The sequence below is a fragment of the Scyliorhinus torazame genome, chromosome 12 (assembly GCF_047496885.1).
Source record: "Scyliorhinus torazame isolate Kashiwa2021f chromosome 12, sScyTor2.1, whole genome shotgun sequence".
In the NCBI taxonomy this organism is placed as follows: Eukaryota; Metazoa; Chordata; class Chondrichthyes; order Carcharhiniformes; family Scyliorhinidae; genus Scyliorhinus; species Scyliorhinus torazame.
In genome coordinates, this window is record NC_092718.1 from 30,496,723 (window position 1) to 30,521,515 (window position 24,793).

Sequence of the window (24,793 nt, forward strand, 5' to 3'; positions counted from 1 at the left end):
AACATTCTGACATGGATTGTCGATTGATTAACAGAAGGAAAACAGAATAGGAATAAACGGCGGCGCAGTGGTTAGCACTGCTGCCTCATGGCGCCGAGGACCCAGGTTCGATCCCGGTCCCGGGTCACTGTCCGTGTGGAGTTTGCACATTCTCCCCGTGTCTGCATGGGTCTCACACCCACAACCCAAAGATGCGCAGGGTAGATAGATTGGCGATGCTAAAATGCCCCTTTAATTAGAAAAATATCAAAAAAATAAGACTAGGAATAAATAGGCCATTTCCAGAATAATATGGTGTAACAAGTAGAGCGCCACACAATCAGCGGGTGGGCCTCAGCTATTTGCAATCTATATGAATTATTAGCGAAGGAGTTTGAGTGTAATGTACTCATGTTTGCTAAAAAGGCGTCAAAGGTTTAGAACAGTTAGGCGATTGGTCAAGATGGTGGCAGATGTGGGGAAGTGTGAAATTATTCACTTTAGTGGGAAAAATAGAAAATTTGTTTATTTTCAAAGTGAGTTCAATCTATCCCAAGATCTATCCCAGTGGTGATTAGCCACTTTGGACTACACTTGTTAGGAAAGGAACACATTGAACACTCGTGAAAACAGTGGTTTCATTGTGATTGTGAACCATGTCAAAATAGGAACGATACAGCCAGAGACCTTTCAATTCATTTGCTTGACCATTCAAGTAACAATGTGTACGAGGCTCAGAAGTGAGGTTCAGATTTTGAACAAGTATTACCAGCATGTGCGTGAATCGTGCTGCTTGGCATTTCAGATTCCATGCCATCACTTCCAGCTTTGAAAGGAAGTTTTATCCTTCAGCATTGCATAGGAATTTTATTTTTCTCCTCAGTGGTTCCTAGTACAGAAGGAAGTGATATGTTGTTGGTGGGTAACAGGGAAAAAAACTCAGGTAGAATTCTCCATTTTCTGAGATGAAGGTGGGTGGGGATGGCTCCAGTGGTGCCTTTCCCGCTGGTCAGAATGGCAGGAACCCGGGGAAGATTCTGCACTCGGAATTTCATTAATCATGCACAGATGAATTCCTCTCTGGATCTCCCGGTAGCTGATTCGTTCGTCCGCCACCAGCTGACGGGTTCAAAGGTCCCGACGCCACATTTAAACATCAGTTCAGCACACTCATATCACTCTCTCCAGCCCACCTGTGTCCACCAGATCGTGCAGGATGTCAGCAACCCAGAGGGAAAAGGCTGGCAGCCTCAAGAAGAAGCCTGTTCCTTGATTCAACATGGGGCGCCCATGCCCCACTTGGACCTCTACCCACCCCATTTAAAGGCTTCACCATCTCCTTAAAGTGTACAATGTGACATTCCTTTGATCCCCTTGTTTGTGAGCTTTTTGTGTAGTCGAGTCGGGGTCCAGCTTCCCTCCCCTTGGTCTTCCCTCTGCCTTCCATTGTTCAATTGTTCACCTTCATCATCCACCTCCTTGCCCCTCTGCCTACCATCATGAGCCCTTGTCCCTTCCTTCCCTCCTTCCACATTGACCTGGCCTTCATCAGGCCTCTCCTGCACCCCCCCCCCCACTCTCCGGCCTCACCACGCACTCCACCCCTAGTTAAACTACAGACCTTTGTGGTGGCAGCATGAGTCCCACGGCCCAGTCCTGTCAAGATCAGCTGGGCTTGAAGATGGGGAGTGGGAACCGGTCTGTCTCGATGAACAGCACATCTGGAGCAGCGCAACACTATGGCAGAAAGGCTTTGTTGCACTCACCTCAAAGTCTCTTGCCAACTGAGGGCCGTCTTGTGCACGCCACTCTTTAACAATCAAGTTTTAGACCCTTGCAATTTCCCATTGGCGTGCAAGATTGGAAGGCCTGATGGCATTCTGGCGGCCAGCTGTTTTGGTCAGCATTCATGAGATGCAAATGGCGTTCCCAGCACCAGCCAGTGGGAAGAGCGAACCACCATTAACCTGCCATTGGGAGAATTGCAACATGATTTTACGCCAGTGGGGGTATTGGCTCCAATTAGATTTTAGCACTCGCCCGCCCGCCCGCCACCAAACCTGCCATGCGCGGATTGGAAGAATTCTCCGCCCCCCCCCCCCCCCCCACCCCCAGCCACATGCGTCTCAGCGGCATGCCATTCACTGGCAGAGGGATTCTCTGTTCCCGTCGGTTGTCAATGGGATTTCCTGTTGAAGCCACCACACACCACCGGGAACAGAAAATGCCAACGGCCGGAGAAACCCTGCCCAAATGTGAGCCTCTTCACTAACCTCTTGATTGAACTCTCTGGTCTGTACCTAACCATTATTAGCCACTGCCAATTTAAAGGATTAGACACAGGGGGCGGGATTCTCCGACCCCGCGCCGCGCAAGTCCCGCGATTCTCCGGTGTCCCGTTGATTCTGCGGCCCGTATGGGCCGAAGCCCCGACAGCGTGACCCCAGGTCACGCCGGCGCCGTTCACACCTGCAAATAAAAATCGTCAGCCGGTCGTGCTGGCTGACGGTACGGGAGAGGAGGTGAGCGGCCGGCATATTCCGTTCGTGACACTCTCGGGACGGACATGGGCGGGGCTGCGGCCGAGGGGGGGGGGGCCTCCATGTTCGGGGGGGGGGGAGAGCGTGGGGGCATGTGGACGACATGCCAGTCGCCATGCCAGTGCGGGGCATTGCCAGAGCCACTGCCACCTGAACGGCGGCCAGGCAATGGTCACCGTCCCCGGGTGCTGTCCGCCCGCACGGCCCCGGGTCTTGCCCATGGGTGCGGCACCCCCCAAGGGCAGATCTCCCAGCAGCCGGCATCCATCAGCAGCAAGGGGCGGGCTTGCACCCTGGCATCCCGCAGTGAGGGCATATGGCGCTATCAGGAGGGACGGGCTGCACTGGGCGGAGCACGGAGGGTGCGGCCAGGGGTCCGGGTGCATGCGTGGCTGTGGCGCCTGCATGGGTCTGTGGCAGCGTCGGCGCATGCGGCTCAGAGCGGCTGTGGCAGCAGCGGCTGCAGCAGAGGGACAGGCTGCAGCAGGCCAGGTGGGACCCGCTGAGGCTGCAAGGCCGCCTGCCCGACCGGCGCAGGAGGAGGCCAAGGCGGACGTCGAGCAGATCAATGAGGGGGATGCACAGGATGATGACACCCATGTGGATGAGGAGCAGGTGGTGTTGGGGCCAAGATGCCAGAGGGGCCCCATGAGGCCACGTGTCCAACGGTGCCACATTTCCTTCGAGGACCTGCCGGACAGGGCATGCAGGAGGAGACTCGGGATGAGTCGGGAAACGGTCGCACATATCTGCCACCTTATGGCACACAAGGCACCGCGTGGCACTGAGGGAGGACATGCTCTCCCGGTGGCCGTCAAGGTAACGGTGGCCCTGAACGTCGATGCGACAGGGTCGTTCCAGTTGCCGAGTGGGGACCTTTCTGGCATCTCCCAGCCATCGGTGCACAGGTGCATCTGTGTAGTGACTGACGCCCTGTACAACATCGCGGACCGCTACATACAATTCCCAGTGGACCTCACCCACTAGAATACCCGGGAAGCAGGGTTCGCTGCCATGGCTAGGATACCCATGGTACAGGGGGCGATCGATGGGGTGCACATCACCATGCGGCCTCCAGCGGAGAACAGGGACGTCTTCATGAACAGGAAAGGATACCTACTCCATGAACATTCAGGTGGTCTGTGACCACCGCATGAAGATCATGCACATCTGCGCACAGTACCCGGGCAGTGTATCTGATGTGTTTATCCTAGCACAATTGTTCATCCCTGCCATGTTCGAGAGACACCCCCCCCCCCCCCCCCCCCCCCGCTGGTTGCTGGGTGACAAGGGTTACCCGTTGCGGTCATGGCTGATGACGCCTATACGGAGGCCACAGACCGACACGGAGACCCGCTACAATGAAGCCCATGCAGCGACCAGGGGTGTTGTGGAGAGGTGCTTTGGCCTGTTGAAGATGCGCTTCAGGTGCCTGGACCTCTCTGGAGGGGCCCTCCAGTACCATTCGGAGAGGGTCGGCCGCATCGTTGTTGTCTGCTGCGTCCTCCACAATATTGCCCAGCAGAGGGGCGATGTCCTGGAGGTGGAGGAGGAGGGGGCAGAGGGGAAGGCTGCGGGAGGGGACGCCTCTCCACATGAGGAGGATGGGGACGAGGGGGCAACAGACGCGACAGGGGCGGGTTATGGACGGGAGGCTGCACGAAGCCACAGGCTTGGCCAGCGCGCACATGAGGCGTTAATCCCCGCACGTTTCACCAACTAGGGGGTAGTGGCAGTCTGAGCAGGGGCACTGGCACCACCGTACCGCCCCACCTCACCATCCAGCACCCTCACCTCCCTCACCACCCGACTACTTTACCTGCCACACCATCACATGCACGGCACCCTCCAACTGCGGCACAACGGGCTGGTCTCACACGATTGCCTGTGGAAGCGGGTGTGTTCAATGCCATGAAGGATGATGACAACCCGCTCTGCGATGAGCTGTGAGCTCCAAATCGTTAGCCAATGTCTGACTCATGGCCACAGCTACACCCTCCACGTGGGTGGTCCCTGTACGCATAACGGACACTCCCACGGACATGCGGCAGGGTGCCGAGTACGGCGGGGGGAATCTTTACACCCACCTGGGCTCACCGTTCCATCGACCTTCGAACACAGTGTCACTCAGTCTCCTTCACGACCCAGCGGCCACCGGACATATGACATCTTGCATTGGTGTAACAGTGAGTTTAATTGTAACGGTAACATACAAGTGCCCTAGCCCCTATAACTATACTGTGCCCTGCACCCGTGCCAACTTACTAGGTGTCAAACTTCTTAGCCTTACTGGCCTTACCACTATGTCTAGGTGTTTCCCCAGACGGTACAGCAGGATGGAGGTGGCCCTGCTACTTGGCTCCCCGTTGCCGTGCGTTTCCTGGGGCAGCCCAGCTAGGATGGGCCAGGCTGCTCGGCGGGCATGCTGGATGGCTTGGTGCCACCCTGTTCTGCCCACTGCCCACCAGATGCGCCTGGGACGGGACGGTGGGAGTCCGAGGATCCGCGGTGTTCCAGGACCTCCTTTGCAGGAGTCGCCGGGGTGGGCCCCGGAATCTCCTCCTCCCTCAGGGTGCCCGGTGGCCCCCGAGCGTCTCTATGGGATGGGGGTGCGAGCGGAGACAAGCCCTGATCCACCCCCGACACCTGGTTGCTGGGGCTGGGCTGCCCTCCGGCCATCCGGCCCTTCAGCTGCTGTGTCCCAGAAGCCTCATCACTAAAGTGCCCAACCGAGATGCGAGTCTCTGCGATGGTGGGGGGTGTGGGTGAGCGCAGTGACGCCAAGTCTGGGTCGTCATCGTGGTGGGGGGTGAGGGTGTGTACTGGGGGGGCGGGGGTGGGGTGGGGGTGGGATGGGGTGAGGGTGTGTGCTGGGGGGGCGGGGGGAGGGTGGGGTGAGGGTGTGTGCTGGGGGGGGATTGGGGTGAGGCTGTGTGCTGGGGAGGGGGGAAGGGGGTGACGGTAGGCAGGGGACTCTCACTTGCTGGTGCACCTCCAATCTGGCAAGGGGCAAACTCCCGGTCCCCACCTCCGCCAATGAGGTCCAGTGCCCTCTGCTCGTGTACTGTGAGGGGGTGCAGTACAGGTGAACCCCCTCCAGTTCTCGCATGCTCCCTGTGATTGTGGGCGGTCTTTTCCTGAGGGTGGGGGGCAGCAAAGCATCAGAGTTAGTCGGTACACAGCATCCCGCGCAGATGTCGCTGATTTGATGGCATGGGAGCACTGGGCACCCGGCCACGGCGGCTCCCAGGGGTGTGCAGCCCACAAGGGTCAAGTGGGGGGTTTGGCAACACTCCTGGGGAGGTGTCACATGTGTGGCTGGTAGGGGTTGGGTGGTGCCAGGGGCACGTCTCGGTGTACTCACCCTGGCTGCCCTCGTCAGGTCGTGCACCTTCTTGCGGCACTGCTCGGCTGTCCGTGGGGTTTGCCCCACCGCGCTTACTGCAATGCGCACCTCATGCCAATTCCTCCGCACTGTGCTGGCAGGGTGCCGGTGGCCACGTCGACAGCACAGGATCTCTCTGCTATCTTCGACCGCTCCAGCAGCGTCTCTAGGTCGTGGTCACGGACCTCGGGGCGGCATGGCAGGGAGCGTCCATCTCGCCAGTCTACTGGCTTTGTGGCGCTCGCGCACATTTTAAGCGACGTGGCGCCGCGTCATCAGGTCGTCGCGCGAATGACGCCGGTTTGGCGCCACGCCCCCCCACTCTTCTCGACACGCCCGTGCTGGCCCCTTTTGCGGGCCAGAATAAGTCATCGGATCAGGCCCGTGACGCCGGCGTAAAACGCGACGGCATTTACGACGGCGCGGGCACTCTGCTGCGGGCTGGGAGAATCCCGCCCAGGTAGTCTAGCAGATGACTAATATATTGTGCTTTACTGTATTATAACGGTCACTTCCTTGCAAACCAGTGCATGGTTTACTTAACCCTCGCACCGCCATCATCGATGTGCTGATAATGTTAAAAGAAATTTACATCTAACTTATATTTTTGTTGAGCGTACTTCAGCGTTACACTCAAACCTCTTAGTTGCTCTCGGCAAATAATGCAGCAAGGAAAAAAGGCAATCATTTGATACAGAGCGGCTGGATTTTCTAACCTTCAGGTGACCTTGCCAAGCAACGTCGGAAAGTCACAGGTGTGCCCTGCAGCCTGGGGGAGCCAATGACCTTTAACCTCGCAGCTTATTTTGGCTCTTTGACATTTTAGGAAATACCTCCCTCCAGGTGGCACAAGTCATAATTCTAGTCATTTGGTGGCACCCACACAAAGGAATCGGTTTGTCCTGCTTTCAGTGGGCACCCCCCAAGGAGAGCTTCGAGTCTGAACGCGTAAAGCTGTGCTTTCTTCTTCCCCAGCTTAGTGCCGGTATATTGGTCAGCGAAATTATACAACCACAGCGTTTCTGCCGTACATTCTGGCCCCCGGTGTTATGTTGCAAAGTGCCAGGTGAACAGTGCCATTCAAAGGCAGCGCTGAATTTTTCTGTTAGTTTCGCTGTTAGCACCAGTTTTACACTGATGCTTGAATGAAATGGATATATACGGTAGCACAGTGGTTGGCACTGTTGCTTCATAGCGCCGGGGACCCGGGTTCGATTCCCGGCTTGGGTCACTGTCCGTGCGGCGTCTCCACGTTCTCCCCGTGTCTGCGTGGGTTTCCGAAAAACGTGCTGTTAGCTGAATTGGACATTCTGAATTCTCCCTCAATGTACCCGATCAGGCGGCAGAGTGCGGCAACTAGGGGATTTTCACAGTGACTTCATTGCCGTGTTAAGGTAAGCCTACTTGTGACACTAATAAAGATTATTATTACAGGGGAGCATACCCAGGAAATTTCCATTCATTTCCCTTTCCAGGACAGCAGAAAAGGCACATCAAAACAATTATTTTACAATGAATGGAGACTTTCTTCCTATCTGAAGATTGCAAGTTCAATTACTTTGTAAGTCTGAAATATGTTCTACAAATGAGCTTTGATCATGCAATGTCTATTTAAGTTTGTGGATCAAGGGTCAAGTTGCGACTTTTGAAAGTTGTGGCGATAGCCAGTGTACCTCGATTACTGACAACAAAGCAAAACATTGGAGCCTCTGTGTGGGTTTATTACTCATTATTCATAGAATCATAGAATCCCTACCGTGCTGTCCGGCTCCTCGAGTCTGCACCGACCCTCCGAAAGAGAACCCTACATATCCCCGTAACCCTGGACACTAACAGGCAATTTAGCAAGCCCAATCCACCTAACCTGCACATCTTTGGACTGTAGGAGGAAACCGAAGCACCCGGAGGAAACCCACGCAGGCACATGGAGAACGTGCAACTTCCACACAGTCACCCAAGACCGGAATTGAACCCGGGTCCCTGGCGCTGTGAGGCAGCAGTGCTAACCGCTGTGTCACATTGTTCATTACTGATGTGTTAACATCAATGCCTGTAAGACTATTATCAGTACACTTTTACCAGCAGATACTGTAAGCGGTCATGTAACTGAACTCAAACATCAACATTTTTTACATCATTTCAGTTGCTGGCCATGAGAAACCATATTGCTCTAAGCCATCTTTAAACAAAAACATTTGCTCTTTTAATCCATCATCGGTTCCGCCAGTCAAAATTTAATTTTGGGAGAGCAGTAAATATCAAGTAATGCAGTTCAGGCCGTCTCGGAATCTCTTCCAAGTTAAACCTGCTTACGTGACAACACCAAGGGAAATTAAGTACAGCTTGCTCATTCTGCTCCATGTGCATCAATATTCTTCCCTAGCCCAGGATCTAAACTGATAACTTTCTTACCTGTTTGTTTACAATATGGCGCAATATTTTCCTGGCACCTTCTGATCTGCAAGAGAGGGAAAAGTGATAAATAATTAGAAATAATTTTTCACGTGAAGGGATCTATGAAAGATCCCGTGGCACTGTTTTGAAGAGGAGCTGGGGAGTTACGTCTCCATGTCCCCACCAATATTTATCCCTTGACCAGCTCCTGACAAAAACGCATTGGGGCATATTTTCCGATCCCGCCCGCAGTTGGAATTGTCATGGGTGAGACGGACAATCTAAAGGGACCATTGAAAGTGCCGGTGAGCACGGACTGGAATTTCCGGTTCCTGGGCGGGTGGGACTGGACAATCCTGTCCACCATTGCATCGCTGTTAGTGGGATCTTGCTGTGTGCTGATTGGCTGCCCTGTTTCTCTGTATCACAACAGTGACTACACTTAATTGGTTATATTAATGCAAGTTTAAAAAAACATTTAGAACAGAGGCTAATGGACCAGGAGTTTGAGAATTTATTCAAAATAAACTCACGAGGAAAGGCGAACCTTATGTGCAAGAGAGTACAGCACCTTTGCTATTACCTATCATTCCTTATATTTCATGTGGCATTCTTTACATATCATAGAATCATAGAATTTTACAGTGCAGAAGGAGGCCATTCAGCCCATCGAGTCTGCACCGACGCTTGGAAAGTGCACCCTCCTTAAGCCCACACCTCCACCCTATCCCCGTAACTCAATAACCCCACCTAACCTTTCTTTTGGACACTAAGGGCAATTTAGCATGGCCAATCCACCTAACTTGCATATCTTTGGGTGGCACAGTGGGTAGCACTGTCGCTTCACAGCTCCAGGGTCCCAGTTCGATTCCCAGCTTGGGTCACTGTCTGTGCGGAGTCTGCACGTTCTCCTTGTGTCTGCGTGGGTTTCCCCCAGGAGCTCCGGTTTCCTCCCACAGTCCAAAAACATGCTTGTTAGGTGGATTGACCATGATAAATTGCCCTCAGTGCCCAAAGGGGTTGGGAGGGATTGCTGGGTTACAGGTGTGGGCTTAAGTGGGGTGCTCAATCCAAAGGCCGGTGCAGACTCGATTGGCTGAATGGCCTCCTTCTGCACTTTAAATTCTATGTCTATGTCTTTGGACTGTGGGAGGAAACCGAAGCACCCGGAGGAAACCCACACAGACACAGGGAGAAGGTGCAGACTCCGCACAGACAGTGACCCAAGCCGGGAATCGAACCTGGGACCCTGGAGCTGTGAAGCAACAATGCTAACCACTGTGCTACCGTGCCGCCCTCATATATGAGTTGCACCCCTACTTATCGCATTCATTAAATCATAAATATCCTTTTTGTAACCGGGTTCATGATTTACACCTTATATCGGGGAACAGAGAAAATCCTCCTGCTTTCTCATTCTTATTAACATATGGAAATCGGGGATGATTGCACTTCCTAACATTTCAGCAAATAACACTGGGAAACAGCAGTAAAGTAGCACAAACTACTCCCACCTCAAGTCTCTTTCTCCAAAGAGACGAAGGAGACTTTATTTCCCACTCTGGCTCCTTTCCAATCTTCTTTCCATATAAATTGTTCCTTGAACTATAGCACACATTTTTACACAGCCAGAGGTTTCAATCTTCTTTCATTTTCCCTTTTCGGGGCAATGATTCTCCATTTTAAATTTGCTTCCCTTTGTGTTTCTGTCATTTTCCTTTTTAGAAATATCTTATTTTTACGTTTTTTCCATTTGCTTCATCTCCTTATTTTCCACTCATTTTCAAATTATTTTATTTTCACAAATCACTGGGTTTTAATTTTAGGTTGAAGCATAAAAATCACCTTTACAACATCTCAAAATCAGGTGCCTAAGGTCAATACAGGTTCATAAATTGCAGTATAACTTCAGAGCAAAGCTCTTATCTGACTCCTGAGTGCATTCAAGACAGGATGCATGAAATCCCTCTTGAGAGGAAATGTTAGTTTCGAGTTCACACTGGCTGCAGTGATAATTCCGACTGAAGATGTATTTTAATATGGTGACCCATATAGACTTCATAGAATCATAGCATTTACAGTGCAGAAGGAGACCATTTGGCCCATCGAGTCTGCACAGGCTCTTGGAAAGAGCACCCTACTTAAGCTCACACCTCCAATCTATTCCCGTAATCCAGTAACCCCAGCTAACATTTTCTGGACACTAAGGGCAATTTAGCATGGCCAAACCACCTAACCTGCACATCTTTGGACTGTGGGAGGAAACCGGAGCACCCGGAGGAAACCCACGGAGACACGGGGAGAACGTGCAGACTCCACACAGACAGTGACCCAAGCCGAGAATCGAACCTGGGACCCTGGAGCTGTGAAGTAACTGTGCTAACCACTGTGCTACCGTGCTGCCCACTGTGTTTAGCAGGAAGTGAATCAATCAACTGGTCTCCCCAAAAATTAAAGAAAAGCTATGGGGAGCACAGCACAACTGGCGGTCTAACCGCAGCCTGCCATTTGGTTATTAGCTGGGAACAATGAGTGGAATTTTCCTCTCTGGTTAAAACGTGCCCATTGTTTTTAAGCTGAAAAATAGCCACAAAATTGGGTACAAAAATAAATGACCCATTGACATCATGCTCCTTGCTCACTGTCACAATCCAGTGACGTCAGTTGGGAATTAGTGAGGACAGGACTGAGTTCCACCGCGATGCCCTCACCATGGTCAAAGAGCCCGCTGACACTCCAGATCCAAAATCATACATGAAAGGACCAATTGTACCTGTGGACCTGTAGCACAGCCCATCTCTCAGAGCAGAGGAGAAGGGAAAAAAAACCAAGAACGCAAAATAAAGTGAGCAGATGTCACTGCGCCATTTTCTCTCGTTTACTAACCTGGCGAAATCACTTCAACGAAAACACCAACCGCATGAACCTGCCCCTTTAAGAGCCAGTCAAATGTAGCAAGTCCAACTCGGCGAAAGTTCACCTTCCGAGCAGCAACATGCATTGGAAAGCCCAGAAGAGAAGTTGTATTGACAAGCACTGTAATCCGATTCCTCCACCCTCTTATATTAATCAATGTGTTGGGGGTGAAAGGTCATAAATCTGGCTCAAAGACCAAAACTCGCAAAGCTTCACTTCCCCTTCATTTAAATGGCAAAAAGAACCTTTTGATTTTAAATGCAGCTACTGGAAACCGTCCAAAACCTCACTTTCTTTTTGGCTACGTGTACGTTCTGGCCACAGTCTGAGACTTGTCAAACTTCCTTTGCTGGTTAACTCAGCGGCAGCAGTTGACAGTTTAATTGAAATAACAGAATCTGATGCCGGCAAATGAGCATTCACACATTATTCTCAGACTAAATTTAAATTTCATCACCAATGCTGCACCTACTCTGGGAGGAGGCACTGCGTGCAACCATCCAATATAGCAATCCTCGTCTGTCCTCATTTTAATTAGTGAAATTGCAGTTATTACCAATTGGAGGCATGCCAACAAGCTCGGTAGCTCTTTAATAATTTAGAATAGCTGTAAAGCTCTGAAGTTCTGAAAACATCGTTATCTCATTTGCAGAACGTGGTGATTTATTGAAAGCTCAACCTTGCCAAAGATCACTTTTATCTGATTTGACCATGTTGGCTGAGGGAGGAATGTTGGTTGGGCCTGATCTTGTTGCCTGCATAACCAACAGCGCCTTAATTTCAAAAAGCTATTCATTGTTTGTGAAGGATTTTGCCGCACCTCAAGGATGTGAGAAAACACTATGTTAAATGCAAATTCTAAGTATTTTTTTCAGCACCCGGTGAACATCTCACCAATGGATTTTTGAAGAAAGACATTGGGCGGGATTCTGGGCAGTGGGAGGCAGCGCGCCGATCGCTGGTGGCGGGATTCTCTGCTTCCGCCCTGTCAATGGGCATTCCTATTGAAGGCGGGAAACGCGTGGGTGGGGTTGCGCTGCCAGTGTGACCAGAGAATCTCGCCGTCAGGTCTGACTATCTCAAAGGTATGGAAATAGTCCAAGTACAAGATTAGTAAGTACAGCATAGCTTGTTTGTAAATCACAATGAAACTCTTTTGATTTCTAACTGATACTTGTTCTGTAGTGGGGGCATAAACTGGCTAAAGCACCATCTACACATTCTCCATTGCTGCTAAGTTAATTAACTATCTTCTATCAATGCACTAGATTCTCAAAATATGGTTAAAAGTCTTGGATCATAACCTCCCGTCTCCAATTTCTTTTCTTTTGCTGGTTCGCTCACTTTCCCTGTTTCATTATTTATTCCTCCATCTCACATTTGGACAGCTATTCAGCCATTCAGACATCGTCTGGACACATTGTGGGCGGGATTCTCAGTCCCGTCAGCACCGTTTCCCGGCGCAATGCGCCCCCGGCGGCAGCGGGATTCTCCATTCCCGCAGCCGCCCAATGGGGTGTCACATTGTGGCCACCCCACGCCGACGGTTCACCAGCAGCTTTACTTTTCCCATTTACCACTCTCTTTGGTTTTTGTACACTGAAACCTTCTGTCATTTAATCCGTCCCGCCCTCCACCCTATCAGTGACCTTTGCTTTTGTTTTTCCTCCCCTCTCTCCTGTTTCAGTTGCTCAAAACCTATCACATTTCTATCTTTCCTCAGTTCGGATGAACAGTCATTGACCGGAAATGTTAACTCTGTTTCTCTCTCCACCTCTGTATTTTCAGCATTTTCTATTTTTATTTTTGACTAAAGTCTTGTTGATTTTATACCACGGTTAGTACCAAATGAAATCAAATTTTAAATAAATTCGCAATCTAAGACATCAGTCTCGAATCTAGTTTCTTATTACCCTACCTCATGTTCTTATTAAAAATCTAAACTCTCCCCAAACCTAAAACCAACTGCCAACAGCAGAACTTTGGACCTCACCTTTTGAGGCTAATTTACTTTCCACCGAATAAGAATTTTCAATTCACATCCAAGTGATAGATCTGAAAAAAAATAATCAAATCCAAAGTTCTCTAAACATCTGCATGGTAATTCAGCCTCATATCTCAACTTTTCCTTTAATTTTAGAAAGAAGCAGTGACCTCAGCATTGGGTCGGGATTGTTGTCGCTGGGGATTGTTGTTGCTCGAGATCGCTGTGGTGCTAGATTGCTTTGTACTGCTACCAGCACAGTGGTTAGCACTGTTGCTTCCAGCACCAGGGTCCCAGGTTTGATTCCCAGCTTGGGTCACTGTCTGTGCGGAGTATGCACGTTCTCCCCGTGTCTGCATGGGTTTCGTACGAGTGTTCCGGTTTCCTCCCACAAGTCCCAAAAGATGTGCTGTTAGGTGAATTCGGCTATCTAAATTCTCCCTTCGGGTACCCGAACAGGTGGACTTTCACAGTAACTTCATTGCAGTGTTAATGTAAGCCTACTTGTGACACTAATAAAGATTATTATTAGATCACTGTGATGCTAGATCATTGTAGCTCAAGATCGCTGTGGTGCTAGATCGTTGACGCTTGAGATTGCTGTCGCTCGAGATCGTTGTCGCTTAAGGTCGTTGTCGTTCGAGATCGCTGTCGCTCGAGATCGCTGTCGCTTGAGATTGTTGTCGCTCAAGATAGCTGTCGATTGAGATCGTTGTCGCTCAAGATAGTTGTAGCTCGAGATTGTTGTATTGGGGTCTAATCTCCTCCTTACACCAGTATTGAAACCTGATTTCAATAGACACAATACAGTACTAACTTTTCGCTACAATTGCTGCAGGCGAGTGAAAGGTAGGAATATGTGTTTTCTTCTTTCTGCTCTAAACGTACACCCTCGAGGCATCACACACATATAACCATTCTCAATGGAGAATCCAGACCTATTATTACAACTGGAAACAGACACCTCAAATGGATTAAGCAATCAAATGCCTTTTATTTTTCTCACAGTAGCTGGGTTTGAAGCTTCATTATAATGTATTCCTCCCAAAAGCATTTATTTGCCATCAGCCTCATACTTTGCTCATTAAGGTAGGTTCAAAGTTACAAAACTGACTCTTTTTTATCTGGAGATGTGTGAACATTTTAACAAAATTCCATCAATGTCTGGATTGCACTCGGGATATTAAATGTCTCATTTACATTCAAGTATAATTTGATGCATTTTAGAGCAAAACATTTTGAGTAAAGGAAAAAAAACTGAACAGCTCCTGAACTTTTCAGACGGTCAACATGTCTCAAAATATTTTACAGCCAATTAACTACTGTACTTTTATCCAGTCACTATATCAACCAATAGCAATGAAACCATTTGGGTTTTTTTAGTGCTCGGTGAAGGATAAATATTCACCAAGCCACTAAGAGAACTTCCTTGCTCTTCTTTGAATAGTGTCATGGGATTGTTTCTATCCACTTGAGGGGCAAACCAAGCTGTATAAACATCTCAGCTGCCAAACAGTACGTTGAACAATGCAGCACTCCCTCAATGTTGCACTGAGAGCCAGCACAGATTTTGAGCTGAAAGGCCACCAACTCTGCAGACCTGCATTGAGATAGCCCCAGTTTCTGCTCCAGGGAGGCAAGGGCGAGATTGAGTTGGGCCTGCCGACCCAAGATTCAGATGCTAGGCAGTCACGGGTGCACCCGAGTGCCAAGATGGGCTGGTTCGGAAGCCCACCTCCATTCTTCGGGATTTGTCCCAGTTGTTTTAGAAGCTGTTAGTACCTCGAGCCATCACCCCTTCACCCATCCTTATGGCCCCTTCATGCCAAGTCATGAAATTCACTCACCCCCCATGTCCCCATATGGCCGCTGTGGTCTCTCCCATGCCAATATGCCCCCGCTTCCCCACATCTTCCATGTCCCCTCATGCTCCCTGGGCCTCTCATACCCCCATGTCACTGGCATCTCCACTCACCCAGTATCCACCCTGGGGAGATCTCAGGAGCCACACGGCGATGAAAACAATACATTTCCAACAGTCTAATACAGCTCCCACTCACAACAGATGGTAAAAAATCTCCCATTCATGAACCGATCTAAAGCTTGAAAATCGCAAGTAGGTTATCTCTTAGAAAAACAAACAAACTTGTACTCCACCATATCAAAGATAGCTCATCCTTTAATAAATTATTTAAACAGTCAATCAAACTGTGAACTCAGAATCCCTGTGGCGATAATACAGCTTTTGAAACTCATTCAAACATTCATAATAGACCTTGGGGAAATGTCAACAAAGAACTCTATTAAAACTGCATGAACGGATCACTTTTGTCTAACCTGCACCAAATGGCCTGTCAATCAAAGCAGTCCAGCAGTCAGTGTTTTCAACTCGAAGGTCAGCTCCAGGCTTTTTATTCTTGTTTAAAGAGTGGGGGATTTTAAAAAACTTCAGTTCACGACAATTAAACAGAGCTTATCCACCCTTCAAGTGCATTTATGTATACTCCGCCAATTTGTGACACTCTCACTACAGGTTAGAACTGCAAACATTTAATTTGATTGAACTCAGTGTCATGATATTCAGGTAAACATCATGGTGCAAACATACATACATACTGATGGACAGATCAACGGACCAATCAATACACAAACATCACAGCCAAGAGCATACACACTATAAAACAGGGAACACAACACTTCCCATTCATTCCAGCAGGAGACAGCTCAGGGCACAGAGCTCACAGCAAGACACTCAGACACCCACCATGTGCTGAGTGCCACTCCAAGATAGTGTTAGGAATAGGTCCACAGATTCAAGGGTTATGATCGAACCTCAGTAACCAGTTTACCACTGTAAATATGTGTTAGTAATAAAACTGAGTTGTACCATTCGCAACCGTGTTGGTTCGGCTGTGTAGCAGAGCACCCAACACATCACTCAGCACTATGTTTGAATGGCCTGGCTGAGTTTGGGTCTCACTCTTGTGGCAATCATACCCCACCCCGCTCTCCAGCCATCAAAATGTGTTCTAATTTTAGGAGAGTCAATAATGAATACAACAGGGGGGGATGGGCAGGTGGTGAATGGATGCGGGTGAATTTTCAGCCATGCGTTAAACTGCTGAGTGGGGGGAGGACATCCACACTCACACTAAACCATTTTCAGGGCCATATTGAGGCCCGTTTGAAAATGGATTCAAGTAGGCCTCAGGTGGCCACTTTATGATCGACAAATTGAGAAAAAAATTCACCTCCAAAACGAGGACAGATTCGGTGTCTTCTCCAAGCAGCAGAATGAAACAAATGTTGCTTTATTAAGTGGATCACAGCCAGGAAACAGGTGTTTTCATCTTAACAAGGAAAGAGTTACTAAAATTTCAAATTACCAGCATTGTATTCTTACTCAATGATCCATTACTCCCATGCACAGGTTCTAAAGTGGCCCCTGGGAAAGGTAGTTTTCCCATACCCATTAATTACAATTAACCTATTTTCCACATTAAGGTGTCGCCACTTCCATTGTGAGACGCGTTTTAAAAGTCCGTACCAGAAATAGTTGTAAACCAACATTAAAGTCACACGGGGGGAGGGGCACCGAGTCCTGCTTTACATCACAGTGGCTGTGGGTTAGAGGCCGGAAATTACCAGGCATTTAAATCCCTCACTCCCACATAAATGGAATAAGATTATCGACTGGCACGGCAGGTGGGTGGCTAACCACAAGCCATAATTGACTTGTGATAATTCCCATCAACTGAAACACAGCAGCAGTGACATCATGAGAAATCGACAGCCCTGTCTGCCCATACTCTCAGCTCTGCTTAGGAGGGGGAAGAGGAGTGAGACGCAAGACGGAGCTGCAGACCATAATGGCGTGGTAGTTATCGGGGGATAGGCGAGAGGCGGCACTGCTGCCTCACGCCGTCGAGGACCCGAGTTCGATCCCGGCCCCAGATCACTGTCCGTGTGGAGTTTTCACATTCTCCCCGTGTCTGCGTGGGTCTCACCCTCACAAGCCAAAAAGATGTGCGGGGTTAGATGGATTGGCCACGCCAAATTGCCCCTTGTTGGCAAAAAAGATGCGGTACTCTAAATGTTTTAAATATTTTTTTAAAAATCGGGGGTAGGAGGGCTGCAGGTCAGAGGTTATTATCCGATTAGCCATGATCCCATTAAATGGTGGATTAGTATGAGGGGCTGAATGGCCAGCTCCTGCTCCTTGCTCATATGTAAGGAAAATACAAGGCAAAACAAGAATTGTTTTTAAAGAAGGGCTGATTTAAAACAATTACTTTAATTAGACAATGACTGTTTATCAGTGCAGAATAATTAAAGACAGTGTCACGTGAGCGTTGAATGTTTACATGCCTACCATGACATTTCATTGAAGATAAAATAAAAGGTTAACCTACTAAAATATGTGCAATTGGGCGGAATTTTATGAATTTTCTTCCCAAGTGCTGTCGCAGGCAGGAAAAGCAGAGGGCAACCAGCCGCCTGCCTCTCTGCCTTTCCCCGTCAAATGTTCAAGCACACAACACTTTGGGATAACTAAAATGTCCCCCATGGCCCCCATCTGCGGCAATCACAGATTCCCCCCAGCCATGCTAGACACCACCTTCAAAAGATGGAGGCGGGTCGGGGGCACACTGACGGTCGGGGACCTTTACAGAGGGCACACTGGACGAACAGTGGAAACTAGCAAAAGGAAAGGAAATAAGACACCTCCAAATAAGACACTTCCTCCGAGGTTTGAGGTGGTGGTGGTGGGGGGGGGGGGGCATAGACCAACCCAGAGGGCGGCGAAATGTATATAGAACCAATTAAAAGAAAGACAAACTAAACCTCTTCTGTACAATAAAGTAAATTAATGCGGGTAAGAAAAATGTGATGTATATATACAACTGTTTATAAATATGAGAAATGCCAATCAAAAATATTTTTCAAAAAATGTTTTCAAGCACGTTGAAAGATATTGAAACGGTGGGACCCACGCTGTCACGCTGGTGTGGCGGGCTCGCCCCATCTGAAAACAATATGAAAAAAAGAAACATAAATGCCCCATGGAACGCACCCCATGGACTCAGGAACCACAACCACCCCCGCCTCAACTCAAAGCCACCCCCTCCCCTAAGGAACCCCCCCCCACCACCTCAAACCTCCACAACAGAAGCTCCACCGGCAGTGCCCCATGGCAGTGCCAGGGTACTGCCTGGGCATGACCTGCCAGCCACCCTCCATCCCCCCCGGTGGCTGTCCTTACTTGTGTGGCCTGAGTGGGACCGTTAACCAGGTGCCTTTGTTCCAAATACCACCAACATGCTGGCGGTGGGGAAGTCCTGACTTGGGGGGGGGGGGGGGGGGGGGGGGGGGAGTGACGGGGAGAGATAATACAGAAGGAAGCCTGCTAACGATATTTAAATGTCTGGTAATGGGGTTCACAACCTTTTATGGCGGGAACACCATTATGTCATTGGCACAATGACAATGGGATTTGGGAAATTGGGACAATGGCAATGGGAGATGGGAAATTGAGATAATGACAATGGGAAATCCAACCAGAGTAAAAGCCGTTTGGGGATTAGAGTTGAATTCTCTGCTCCCACCATCTTTCCTATCTGCCAAGAACGAGATGGGGGGGGGGGTATAAAATCCACCATCCCCCGCCATAACTTCAACTCCTTTGTATCTCAATTTCAAGTTATGGTATCTACAGTATACAGTATAGTTGGAAAGCTAAAAGCATCACTAAAAGATTTAAGTAGACACTTATAATAATGGCAGAATGACAGCATAATGGAGTCAATGGAGAAAGCGGGTATTCACCAAGCATCACTGTATGGGCCTCAATGGAGTGAAGGTGTGAACTGTACACTGGGGTCATCCGATCCAGAAAGGTTCCTTTCTTTGCCATTTGGGCAGTCACCCCTGTTGTTTTCAACAGGAGAAGCCGGTGCTGTATTGGAAGAATTCCTCCCTCTTCACTGCTTAAGTTGCGAAAGCAATGCTATTTATTTTTACACCGAATACATCTTATTTTCTTACACAAAAAAAGCAGGCTCAATTCAATAATAAAAGAATGTGTTCTTCAGATATTACCGCACTGTAAAATATTTTGACATCCAAGTAAATTGGATAAGAAGCTACTCACTGTGCTTGGCCCAAACCCACAGTTCAACCTCAGTCCCAAGCACATGGTGCGGGGAAGGTAATATATTAAAGGGTCTTTATCAAATCTGTTTGTTTTCAAATAGGCACAGTGCCTGGGAAAACATGGGTTGAAAATACTGTTGCAAGTGGAAAAGATTTTGCCAATTTTCTAATTAAGAGAAGTACATTTCTAAACTCCTATTGGTGACTGGGCAGAGTAACATCACTGGCTTTAATTAACTTGAATCTGACCTGCATCCTGACCTCAGGATACCCATTCTAAAGACTCTTTCTTCGATGCAGACCCTTGTCTGACGAACGTTCTGACCAGTGGTCGCCAACCTGAAACGGTAACTCTGAAAACTCTGGACAGTATTTAATGAAGGAGACAGGGACCTCTCCCACTGGTTGAACAACCAGCAATCAAACCCAGCATCACCTCTTCTTAGGAGGGCCCACTACGCCGTGTGCCAAACAGGCCCTTAACTGGGCACGGCAAGATCGAGGAGCCCAGAGGAAGAAGACCCGCCCACCGAGAGCTGCTGGTCAAACAGAGGCTGCCAGCTCTTCATCGCTCATCAACGCCATTCGGGAGCCAGTGGCAGCTGCCGGTAATACACCCACCCAAGACTTTGAATCGCCCTGGCCCCAGGCACAGTGATGGTGCGGGGTGGGGGGTGAGAGGGGTGGGGACTGTGGCGCGAATGATGGTGGGGGAGGGTTTGAGTTGGTAGGAAGGGGCTCATGGGCTGGGGGTAATGAGGGAGAGAAGGGGGGTACAGCATGTTTCTGATGCTGGGTCCCTCGATTAGATATTGAGTGCTTATGTAGAAGGATCTCCCATTCCCCCACCCCCAGAACCCGCATGCAACCCTCTTTGTTTTTAACAGCCATTGGGCTTCCCAAATGGTGAGACCCTCACCTGCTGCTGGATAAATACTAGCAGCAGCAGAATGTGAGGTCCTTAAGTGGGCATGAACTGCCCAGTGGCTCTCCTGCAGGGTGGGGGGGAGGGGGCGAGGCAGTGGGCTGTTCACCCACCAGCCTTCCGCTGATTAAATAATCCCCCCCCCCCGCCATCAAACCCGTCATTGGGAAGGGCATTAAATTCCACCCTCTCTGTCTCGCTCCACAGATCCTGGCCAAGTTGCTGAATATTTTGAGCGTTCTTTGTTTTGGCAAGAAAGTTTTAATATTGAGGGAGCATCTGTTTCTCTCGAGCATTTGTCCAACAGGCTGCCTGGGCACTTTTTATCAGGCTGAAGAACAGAGTGAGTGAATTGTTGAAAGGGCTCTAACACTGCTTGGGCGCCAGGGCAGGACTTGACTTTCGAGTTCTCCTGTAGCAAAATAACCGAGACGATATAAATAGCAAAGGCAGAGCAGGTCAGACAGCGTCCATGGGGAACCATCAAGGTTTACTTGAATGTGTGAACTATTTGCACACCCGAAATATTAAGTCGTTTCTCATCTTCCCCACAGATGCTACCTAACCTGCCGTGTGTTGCTCGTATGTTCTATTTTTATTCCCGATTTATACGTTTACTCTTCACAGCAATGCACAGCCAAACACCATCTGACGTGAACACACAAGTGTATAACTGTTATTTAATCAAGTTAGTCTTAAAGTGGAAGTGTTTTTTACACCACATTTTAAATGGGACTGCCATTGATTTCATGTATTTTGATGATCCAACAGGTGTTTAATTAAGCTAAAGTTACAAACTTTTAAGATAATCAATCACCTATCTATTAATATTACTTTTTAAATACATCTTTAAAAAAAGGAAACAACTTTTGTTTATTTAGTGCCTTTAATGCAGAAAAATGGTGGGAGATCTTGTGACGAAGTAGAAGCCTCCCCACTGCTCGACCAAAGGCTCCAGTTCGAGTCCAACGCCAGGACTTGTTGGTCTTAGAAGGAGCGTTCAACACGTTTCAATGGGCTGATGATCAGCTCGGGAATTCTTCCACCACCGCCTCACTATTCCCTGAAGAGTAAAAAGTGTGTACGGTAAAAAGAAATGTCTGAGGGCGACATGGTGGCGCAGTGGTCAACACTGCTGCCTCACGGCATCGAGAACCCGGGTTCGATCCCGGTCCCGGGTCACTGTCAGTGTGGAGTTTGCACATTCTCACTGTGTCTGCTTGGGTCTCACACCTACAACCCAAAAGATGTGTAGGGTAGGTGGATTGGCCATCTAAATTGCCCCTTAATTTGGGATTTAAAAAAAAAAAGTCTGAAGCACATCACAGAAGCATTAAAAAACAAAATATGACAATGGGCCACAAAAGGAGATGTTAGTTCAGAAACTTGGTCGAAGAGATAGGTTTTAAGAATTGAGTTAAAGGAGAAGAATGAGGAGAAGGGAGGGAATTCCAGAGCTTGGGAGCCTAGGGAACTGACGGTGCGGCCATCATCATAGAATTTACAGTGCAGAAGGAGGCCATTCGGCCCATCGAGTCTGCACCGGCTCTTGGAAAGAGCACTCCACCCAAGGTCAACACCTCCACCCCATCCCCACAACCCAGCAACCCCACCCAACACCAAGGGCAATTTTGGACACTAAGGGCAATTTAGCATGGCCAATCCACCTAACCTGCACATCTTTGGACTGTGGTAGGAAACCGGAGCACCCGGAGGAAACCCACGCACACACGGGGAGGATGTACAGACTCCGCACAGACAGTGACCCAAACCGGAACCTGGGACCCTGGAGCTGTGAAGCAATTGTGCTATCCACAAGGCTACCGTGCTGTAGAGCAATTCAAATTGAGGAGATGGGACAGAGATCAGAAACAGAAAGACTGCAAGTACCTCAGAGGGTGGTGGGTCTGGAGATTACAGAGAAAGGGCAGGGCAAGGCCATGGAGTGATTTGAAAATATGGGGTGTGATTCACCCAGAACAAAGTCCCGAGCGAGCATGTTTAGCCGTGTGTTTCACGGCGGTTTCAGTGTTGAGAAAGACATGGCTATTCAACGCGACTCACATTGAATAAGGGTTCTGAACGGGGGATATGCGGCCGAGGCCGCACATATCCCTGTTTTGTACACTCGCCAGAACTCCTAAGTGTAGCGAGAGTTTGGGACACCATTTTTAAATGATCTCCGAGGACCCCGAAACGAACCTTGGCAGTGCCAACCTGGCACCCTGACAGTTCCCATGCCAGTTGGCAGTGTTACCAGGGCACCTTGGCAGTGCAAGACTGGCACTCAGGTGGCACTGAAAGGTTCCTGGCTGGCACGGCCAGGGTGCCCATGTGGCACTAGCAGTTCCAGGGCACCTTTCTGCCGATAGGGAATGCAATTGGGGGCCTCGGATCCCCTGGGGGACCCCCACAAGTGCCGTTCCGCCTGGTCCCATTTGTGGGGACCAGTGCTGAATGACGCTCACCTGAGGTCTCTGAGGTAAAGGGGATGAATCCCAAAGCCTCAGGTACCTTGGGAATCTGCACATTAGATGCAGATTTGCCGAAAAGTGATCATGCCGATTACGGGCAGGATTTGCATCGCAACATCTTGCAAGATTGTGTTGGATCTCATGAGATGTGGCGAGCCGGGCAGATCCCAGGAGCAGGGTCTCCCGGCTTTCATTGGCCCCGCTACGCCGCGGCGAGCTGGTTTTCCGGCGCAGCTAGGCAGCTGAATCGTGCCCATGGATTTGCATTTTAAACTTAAGATGTTGCTTGACTGAAATAACAGAATTTACAGTGCAGAAGGAGGCCATTCGGCCCATCGAGACTGCACCAGCTCTTGGAAAGAGCACCCAACCCAACGTCAACACCTCCACCCTATCCCCATAACCCAGTAACCCCATCCAACACTAAGGGCAATTTTGGACACTAAGGGCAATTTATCATGGCTAATCCACCTAACCTGCACATCTTTGGACTGTGGGAGGAAACCGGAGCACCCGGAGGAAACCCACGCACACACGGGGAGGATGTGCAGACTCCGCACAGACAGTGACCCAAGCCGGAATCGAACTTGGGACCCTGGAGCTGTGAAGCAATTGTGCTATCCACAATGCTACCGTGCTGCCCCCCCAGGGCCTGAGGGCCTGGTTCGGTCAGTGAGTGCAGGTAGCAGGGTGATAGGTGAACCAACTGGTACAAGTTATGACACTGCTGCAGAGATGACCTCACGTTTATGGAGGCCAGCCAAAAGTGTGCTGGAGTATTGAGTCCAGAAGTAACAAAGACGTGGATGAGGGTTTCAGCAACACAGAGGCTGAAATGGGGTAAAGGGGAGCATGTTATGGTGGTGCACATAGACAGTCTTAGTGATGGTGCAAATATGTAATTGGAAGCTCACCTGAGGATCAGATGTGACACCAAGGTTGCAAACAGACTGGGTTAATTTCAGATAGTTGCCAGAGGAAGGGATGGGAGTCGGTAGCTAGGGAATGGAGTGAGTTTAGAGTGAGGGTGGGGGGCGAAAACAATGGGTGGAATCCTCCAGCAAACCACTCCCCCCTCCCCCCCGGCCCGGCAGGTTTCCCCCTGGTGGTGGCAGCCCGCCATCGACTGCCCGGGGTGGGGGTGTGGGGGGGAGGGGGAGGAGGAGGAGCAGTTGGACTTCGGTGGCACTACAAGGTCCCACCAGCAGGATGGGATGGAGAATTCCAGACAATGGCCTCAGTCTTCCCAATATTCAAATGGGTGGCATTTCTGCTCGTCCAGTACTGGATGTCAGATCAGTTGTCTGATAGTTTAGGAACACCGGAGGAGTCGAGCAAGGTGATGATGAGGTAGAGCTGGATACTATCAGTGTCGCTGTGAAAACTAATACTGTGCTTCTGTGTAATGTCCCCAGGAGGCATCATGTGGATGAAAAATAGGAACGGGCCAAAAATAGATCCTTGGAGGACAGCAGAGGTAACAGTGTTGGAGCAGGAAGAGAAGTGTTTGCAAGAGGCACTTCAGCTATGATTAAACAGATAAGAACAAAACAAAGTGCGTGCAAGTCCACCCAGCTGGATGACAGCGGAGAGGCGGAGGAGGCGGATGGTGTGTGTTGTGTTATGTAATTTGGAATAACACAAGCTGCCACTTGATGCAGTTTTGAGTAAAAGATGCTCCAGACTTTGAAGTGAGTTCAATGTGTTTTATTGCACTATTAACGCAGTTCGACTCTCTGCTAATCTAAATGTAGTAACTCAGTTTAACTGAACCAGCCTTGCTCTAAGCCACGTGCTGGGGTGTGATGCTGAGGATACATCCTGTCTCACTCTGTAGATGTTGGTCTGTGGAAAGAGGCGGGGTGTGAGTGGCTCATCCCTTTTATAGTGAGATACCACCGCTGAGTGTCCTGACTGCTGATTGGTCATGTCCTATTCTATGTGTTCATTAGCTGCATGTTTGCATATTATGACAGTGTGGACAACTCTGTCAAAGGTTGCTGATAAATCAGGAAGAACAAGGATGGAAAATTTATCTTTGTC

At 49.4% G+C, this 24,793-nt stretch overlaps 1 protein-coding gene across 6 annotated transcripts in view; it reads right to left on the bottom strand.

Moving 5' to 3' along the window:
- The window catches only part of sema6d (semaphorin 6D), a 424,805-nt gene that overhangs the window by 242,207 nt on the left and 157,805 nt on the right, over positions 1–24,793 (bottom strand). For all 6 annotated transcript variants that reach the window (XM_072470609.1, XM_072470613.1, XM_072470606.1 and 3 more), the window contains exon 3: positions 8,317–8,362. The gene's annotated coding sequence lies outside the window, so the exon portion shown is untranslated. The remainder of the gene's footprint in view (positions 1–8,316; positions 8,363–24,793) is intronic.